Source organism: Vigna angularis, chromosome 6 (genome assembly GCF_016808095.1).
Source record: "Vigna angularis cultivar LongXiaoDou No.4 chromosome 6, ASM1680809v1, whole genome shotgun sequence".
NCBI lineage: Eukaryota > Viridiplantae > Streptophyta > Magnoliopsida > Fabales > Fabaceae > Vigna > Vigna angularis.
The window spans coordinates 16,003,566-16,012,373 of NC_068975.1; positions in this window are offsets into that span (position 1 = coordinate 16,003,566).

Sequence of the window (8,808 nt, forward strand, 5' to 3'; positions counted from 1 at the left end):
CACTGTGGGGCCGAGTGTCATCTCACAGAAGCCGCAAGAGGAGCACTCGGCCTTGATGATTCACTTCTTCGGATAAGGCTACTCCAACAACATGAAGTTGCCGCATCACCGCCAGGATCCTCCTCCGTGAGCCATTAACGCCACTGTGAACACCTTTACGAAATCGTGTCTCTTGGCGGATCAAACCCAGCGTAGAGACAGCCTCCAATTTGGGTACGTCCATCAGCCTCCTTTGCGCCACCAGACAACGCTGTCACAGGGGCACCATCAAATCATCCTCCACCGTCGCCTTGACTCAGACAAGCGCCGCTTTCACCAGCGGCAACACTTGCATCTCCAATTTGCGCTACCAGACAACGCTGTCACAGGGGCACCATCAAATCATCCTCCACCGCCGCCTTGACTCAAACAAGCGCTGCTTTCACCAGCGGCAACACTTGCATCTCCAATTTGCGCTACCAGACAACACTGTCACAAGGGCACCATCAAATCATCCTCCACCGCCGCCTTGACTCAGACAAGTGCCGCTTTCACCAGCGGCAACACTTGCATCTCCAATTTGCGCTGTCTCCAACACTTCTTCCCAACCTAAATAGTCACCGCCAAACAGGGCCACCACATATCCGCCAGTCCATCCCAAGCCTAGGGACTCCATGGTCTTCGATCACCTTGGATCGCAGCTTCCGTCAACGACAAACTCATGATCGGCCGTTCCATAGTGTAACTGATTCTAGGGTTTTCTGGGGTAAAAAGGGATCAGACCCATTCTCCGCGTCTTCCGCAACACCCGCGCCATCCACGCGTCGTTCGGTTCTGCCTCCACGTCATCCAACCCAATTTCTATTCCCCAAACTTCAAACTTCGAACGACCTTCGACCATTTCCTGGTCGACCACCGAGAACGTGCCGCACTCCAAGGTCGTCCATCTTGGTCGACAAAACCTTCCTCATTGCCATTCGACCATTTCCTGTTCGACCACCAAGAACGAGCCGCACTCCATTGTCGGTTCTCCATCCTCAAATATTCCAGCATGCAGACGCTCGGTTTCACCAGCGTTCGGTCATTCGACCAAACGAATGCTGGGTCGTTGACGGTCCCCGATGTTCGGCAACTTCGACTCAATCGTTCGGCCACCCGTCTCAATGACGTTCGCGACTTGGTCTCAACCATTCGGCCAATAACTCTCATTGACGTTCGGCAATTTCAGCATGAGGCGTTTCAGAATTCAGTCATTCAGACTCAATGACGTTCGGACGCTTGGCCTCCATCATTCTGCCTCAATCGTTCGGCCATTGGCGTCTCACACGTTCGAGCATTTGTTCTCGATGCCGTTCGGCCTAGAGCGTTCGGCATTGCGCTCATCATTGACGTTCGGCCATTCGACTAGACTAATGCTCGACCATTTGTCCTGACATTCGCCCTTTGGTTCCGAACGCTCGACAATCAATGTGTACGAGCGTTCAAACAATCGGCCGTTCGACCTCCCTTTGGTTTCAATCGCCCAATATTCTATGTGTACGAGCGTCAGACAGTAGGCCGCTCGGCCTCGCCCTTTGGATTTGAACGTTCGACAATCAATGTGTACGAGCGTTCAAACAGTCGACCGTTCGGCCTCGTCCTTCGGTTTCGAACGCTCGACAATCAATGTGTACGAGCGTCAGACAGTCGGACGCTCGGCCTCGCCCTTTGGATTTGAACGTTTGACAATCAATGTGTACGAGTGTTCAAACAGTCGACCGTTCGGCCTCGTCCTTCGGTTTCGAACGCTCGACAATCAATGTGTACGAGCGTTAGACAGTCGGCCGCTCGGCCTCGCCCTTTGGATTTGAACGCTCGACAATCAATGTGTACCAACGTTCGAACACTCGACCATGGGGCCTAACAGACGCTCGGCCTTTCGGCCTTTGTCGCCCGATCATCCATCGACACGAGCACTTAAGCACTGGGCCGTCCGACACCACTAATGTTTAGCCAATCGAACTCAATAACGTTCGTCCGCTTGCCTTAAACCGTTCGACAATCCGTCTCATCGACGTTCGACAAGTCGGTCTCCAACGTTCGGCCATCCGTGGCCTCAACAGTTAGAACATCCGTATCTCGAGCGTTCCAGAATTCGGTCTCAAGGACGTTCGACCCTACTCATGATCGGCCATTGGGCCTAACTGACGTTCGGCCTCAAGCGCCCAACACTCACTCTCCCTGACGTTCGGCCATTCGACTCAACTGATGCTCACCCATTGGTCCTGACGTTCGACACCTCACTCTCCCTGACGTTCGGCCAACCCGCCTCAATCGTTCGGCTTTCCGTGGCCTAAAGCGTCCAGCATTTTGCCTCACTGATGTCGGCCACTCCCATTCTTCCCCATTGTCGTTCGCCTCTTTCCAGGTCGACCATCAAGAACGAGCCGCGCTCCAAGGCCGTCCATCTAGGTCGATCGACAAGACCGAGTGTATATCATAACCGTTCGACATCACATGTGGTCGCTCCTTCGGACTCAAACGTTCGGCCTTTCGGGGCCTCAAGTGTTCAGGATTTCGGGCATTAGGCCTCACTGTTGTTCGGCCTATGCCGTCTGGCTATCCCCGACAACAAGTGTTCAGCCGTTCGGCCATTTGCACCTCACACGGTCCAGCATTCGTTCTCGTGGTCGTTCGGCCTAAAGCGTTCGGCATTTCGCTCACCGTGGACGTTCGGTCTCTACCGCTCGACCATACTTCAACACAAGCGCTCCAGCATTCGGCCGTACTCTTGTTCGGCCTCCTGACGTTCGGCACCTCGGCCTCATTAACGTTCGGCATCTTGGCTTCAACCGTTCGGCCAATCGCTTCATTAATGTTCGGCAATTTCCGCAGGAAGCGTTCGGTCATTCGGACTCACTAACGTTCGGTCACTCGATCTCTTTGACGTTCGGCCTCAAGCGTTCAGCATTTGGCCTAACTGACGTTCGGCCGCCAGGTTTACAACTTGACCGAACGATCTCACCTATATGCTTAATATTATTTCTTATAGGTCACAAGAAACAATCAGCCCAGGACCGAGCCATCTTACTCTCTCAACCGAAATCCCATAAATGCATTAATTTGTTTGGCTACTGTTTTTCTCGTTTTACAGTGCAGATAAGCACCTCTTATACGTAAAAGCGGACACCTAAGAGTCGTTCATGCTGAAGCACTAAAATGGGGGAACACTCCTAGACCTGGTAGATGTTCGCCCTAGAACACCCAGGTGCGTTGAATAAAGGGATACACTCCCGCTGGTAGATGTTCGCCCTAGAACACCCAGGTGCATCGAACAAAGGGACACACTCCCGCTGGTAGATGTTCGCCCTAGAACACCCAGACCATCAAACCTAGGGGACCATCCTCTAGCCTAGCTTATGTTCGCCCAAGAACTTCAAATTTTCAAACATTCTGCCGTTCGACATCAAAGGTGTTCGACCTTTGGTTTCAACCGCTCGACAATCCATGTCAACGAGCGTTCAAACACCGCTCGACAATCCATGTCAACGAGCGTTCAAACACCGCTCGACAATCCGTGTCAACGAGCAGCATTCAAACACCGCTCGACAATCCATGTGTACGAGTGTTCAAACACCGCTCGACAATCCATGTCAACGAGCGTTCAGACACCGCTCGACAATCCATGTCAAACGAGCGTTCAAACACCGCTCGACAATCCATGTCAACGAGCATTCAAACACCGCTCGACAATTCATGTCAACGAGCGTTCAAACACTGCTCGACAATTCATGTCAACGAGCGTTCAAACACTGCTCGACAATCCATGTCAACGAGCGTTCAACCGCTCGGCCATACATATCCTCACGTTCGACCTCACTCGTTCCATCTTTTTGCCATTCGTCTTCGCTTCTTTTTGGGTCCATCAAACTTAACTGCTCGGTCATCCTTGGTTTCAAACGTTCAGTCCACACATAAGCAATAACCAGGAACACACTCTCTAATACAACGAATACAGCCTCCCTCAAACTCATAAGTCCTATAGTTACCACGTCCATAAAACGGAACGGTTAACTCGGACTTGGGGGGCATGTTATGTAGTAAGATATTTTTATTATATAAAATATCTTAGATATTTTAGACGGTTAAGTAACTAACCACATTTTTAGGTAAGGTGGTTATTTTTATTTTGGCTTATAAATACAATGACAGGGCCAAAGAGCAGTATTATAATTACTCTCTTGAGAGCTGAGGCTCCATAACTCACATTTGACTTGAGCGTCGGAGTATCTTTGCAGGTACCTCCCCCTCCTTTGGCGAGTATGAACAACAACAATTGGAGAGGAGCAAGCGTCCCAGACAGCCAGGAGCAACAAAGACACACCGGACAACATTTACACCGAAACATATTCTAATTGTTCCTATAGTTGATTTTCCAGATTCTTGATGTGGTTTCGTCCATATCGCCGTTGTTCAATTGGTTCCTTGAGCTCCTATTGTCGAACAAGAAGAAACTGCATCATCAAAAACTGAGCTGAGGCAAAGTCTTTAACCTGAAAGGCAAAAATATATAATAACATGGCAATTCCCCCCTTGTACCTTCGATCACCGTTTTCTTGCAGCCTCTGAATTGATATCTGTTTTTTAAGACCAAATGAAATTTACCTAGATCAACATTGCTTTGACTTATATGGTTTACTCAAGTTTTTCATTAGTTTTTCCCTTAATTTTCAAGTAACTTTACCTCTGGACTACAACTCTTTTTCGGGTAAAAAAATCAGAAAATAAGAGACCGAATACTAACATGCAAAACAACATCACAATGAGAAATCCTGATGGGAAGAGAAACAGAGGAGGGCTTTGTGGTCTCCACATAATCAGCAAAGTTTATAGAAACCTCCCCAATTGGACTAGCTTTTGGTAAACCCTGCATAAAACGTATAAACCATATCACATTTAAAAAAAGAAACAACTAACAATAAATGACTGAGATTGAGAAATATTCATACCGTTGAAACCACAAAATGATATATTCTATCACTGATTTTTCCAGTCTTAGACTCCTGAACAAATTTCACAGTTTCATACACCGGATTGTCCCATATGCAAGTTCCGTCTCGAACTGCAGCTTTCTCCAATTTTGTAGTTGGCTTTCCAATGTCCCCTAGAACTATATATAGAACCAGTGCATTCATTCCAGATTGAAACACCTGAAATTGAACTATCAAACACGACAACTCATTTATCATGTTGATTTTCGTCCCATTATATGTATAAATTAATTAATTATATGAGTAGTATATGTTTGTGTTTATGCTTCTGTCAGTATTTGATAAGATGCTAGATTTACTTGAAGCATGTTTTAAGAATTCTTTAATCCAGTATAAAAGACTTGACGGAACAATGTCTGTCTAGGCAAGGGATAAAGTTGTTAAAGATTTTAACACTCTACCTAAGGTCTGTAATATAGCCAAGCCCACTAGTAGGGGAATGACTTTGATTACTTTATTTAATGTTATTTGTGAGATGTATTATTTGATTATTTTTCTAACTTCAATGTGATGTATATGTCCTTTTCAGGTTTCAGTCAGGTGCCTCGCAGATTCAAGAGCGGCTTCAAAAAGGACATAATCAGTTGATTATTATTTGAGTGTTTAAATTTGGACATTAGTTTAGGGTTTTCGCTAACATGGTAATTTTGAATCAAATATGGAGGTTGCACCTACATATTTGACATATACACTTAATCACCTAAAAAAAGTTTAGTCATGATGACCTAAATGTGACTCTTTCACTAAAGAGATAGATAAAAATGAAACAAAATTTAAAAAAGATTAAACTAAAAAATCTTGATAGTTGAGATAATAAATATAATTAATAAATTGTTTAAAATTATTTTAATATGAAAATTGAAATAATTATACGTGATTGTATATAAAGTATAGTCACATATTTTTGGGTTGAATACATAGTGTTTCTACCATAAATAAAAACAAAATAAAAAATCTGAAAATATGTATTGTAGTACAGATATACTTTGAATTATTAGATCTTTGATATTTCAAATTGTTTTTATTTCTTATCTTCTTATTTGTATAAATAATTGTGTTTTTTAATATTATTTTTTAACATACATGTTTTCAGATTTTCTTAAACGAAAGCAAGTTTTTGTGACAGATTTAACCTTGTTTAATCCCTGATTATATATTAAATGTTGATATTTTTATAAAATTTAATTAACAATTTTAAAAAAACGTTTATTTAAAATAGAATTTATATGTTACAAATTTTTAATTTTATTATTTTAACAAATTAATCCGTGTGTTATGAGTGTTTTCCTAAAACATACTTTTACATTTAAGAAAGTACAAATATTCCTACACGTTATTGATATAAAGTAAAATTTATAAAAATTTCAAAAAATGTGTATAATTAATTTAATTTTTTTTAAGAATAAGAAACAAGTAAAAGATTTAGTTTTTCTCATTGTTATTCATGCATATATTTTATGAAAGAAATTTTTAAAAAATAATAATTGTGCTTACCAATATGTTTATATTTATCTATAATTTATAACACAATCATATATTAATATGTAATAAACTCATAATATAATTTATTATGAAAAAAATACATATGAATTTGCCTTAGAATTATGGATGATATGATAAGATTAAATATAGGTATGTGATATTTTATATTTAGAAAGTCTTGTGTATTGCTTTTATTATTTTCAGTTGGATGTATGAGAAAACAAAAGTCCTATGCAATATTAAAGATCATAACTCATTTTATAAATTTTATCAGTTACATTCTATATTTTAATAATTATAATTGAGTCTCTTATCAAATTAGAATATTATTTTAGAGAATTTACACAATAACCTTTTATGAAAATTATACTCTTAGTTATAAACTTAATACTAATAAATCACTTTATAATCTTAATTAACCAATTAACCAGATAATAATTATTGTTTTCGGTAGCTTACCCCATACATGTTTGTGTGTGCATGTGAATGCGATGATCGTATAAAGTGTGATATTATACAGGAGTAGATGATGCTACAGATGGAGATAAAATATCATAGATTTGTGAGATGACAGGGACAGACTTGAGGTTTTATTTAAAGCTATTGTAATTGACGTTTTAAGGCAATGTAATTGGAGTTGTTTTATTTCTTTTGATATTTTGGTTTTATTTAAATAATGCAATTGAAAAAGTATTTTGGAACTATTATGCAATGCAAGTTTAAATGTTGAGGTTTTTTGAAAATACGTTTCCGCGCTATAAGAAAGTTTTGAAAATTACCGATTTTTTTCTTAAAAGTGGAATTATTATATTTTTGGAATTATTCTTCAAGACTTAAAAGTGGAAGTATTATATTTTTGGAAGGAAACTCTTATGAAATAAGATGGGAATGTCCTTTGAAGTTCAAAGAGATAGTTTTGTTTTTATAAGTGTTTGTGTGTTGGTGTAAGAGATCTTTTTTTAAGTGGTCAAGTGGGGGTACACTTTGAGTCACCCCAGTTATTTCTTTGTTTGACACTCACTCAATGAAAACAAATAAGCTAAGCGAAGATATTATATGAGTCACTCCATTAATTGCTTTGTTTAATACTCTTACTAAAAGAAAACATAAGTACACAAGAAAATGTATCATTTGAGTGACTCTAATGAATGTTTTATTTGACATCCTTGCTCAGAAATAAAAACATACGGGCTCAAACAAAGGTATCATCTAAGTCACTCTAGTGAGTTGTCTAATACCCTTACTTAGCGAAAGCATACACATTGAAGCAAATATATCATTTGAGTCACTCCAATATATTTTTTATACTCTTGTTAAACAAAAGTATATGCGATTAAGTTGAGGTATTATATGAGTCACTCTAGTTATTGTTAGTAGTGCAACAAAGATTTACGACAGTAGTTATTTTCGACATTTGGCAGCAATTTTCGAACCGAGGTATAATCATATGAGATAAAAAAAGGAGGGTTTTTTTACCTCGGTTAATGTTGATGAATCGGCAAGTGTACCGAATCGCACAGGTAATATAAAATGGTAAGACAAGTATCGTATCCCAAAGGACTCTCGGCACTAGACAGTCGCGTGATAACTCGATTAATTAAGACTTAAGGAAAACAAGATCGTTGGTTTCAGATGCAAAGACAGAAAATTAAATATGAATGCAGTTTGATCAATAGCAGAATAATATAGTGATGAACAGATGTTGTTTAATATGAGATGAATATGTTGTTGGGGTTAGATTTCATCAAGTTCACTCTCATGTATATAAGAATTCTTCTTCATGCATTAATGTTAACGGCACTCACTAAATCACTTAAACCCGATCCCTTGACGAAATAAGGTTGTCCTTAATCATTAGTTCATGCAATTCCTAGCATTCCTAGTAATTAAATGTGAAGATCAAGAGCTTTAAGACGACCAAGACTCATACCCTCATCCCTGAGAAATATTACTCTTGGGAGTAATTCAACAAGAACCTGAATTGTAAGGAACCTCCCGACACTCATGTAATTCATACATCATGCTATGAATGAGTTAAACAAAGCATGTAATAATCATAGATGAATTACTCTAACAATTAATGAAAAAGCATATATTATTAAGAATCAATTCAAATACATGAGAGTTCACAAGGTTATATCATCCCCCCAACAACAATTAGAGTTTAGTTCACCATACACATGGTGAAACTAGATGAACAATAGAGAAGAATTAGATAGAAAAACCCTAAAAGTAGAAGATGGAAGTTCCTGCATCCAAATCCGCCTCCAGAGGGTGAAAGAGTGTGCTACTATGCTCCTCAAGCCAAAGATACAAA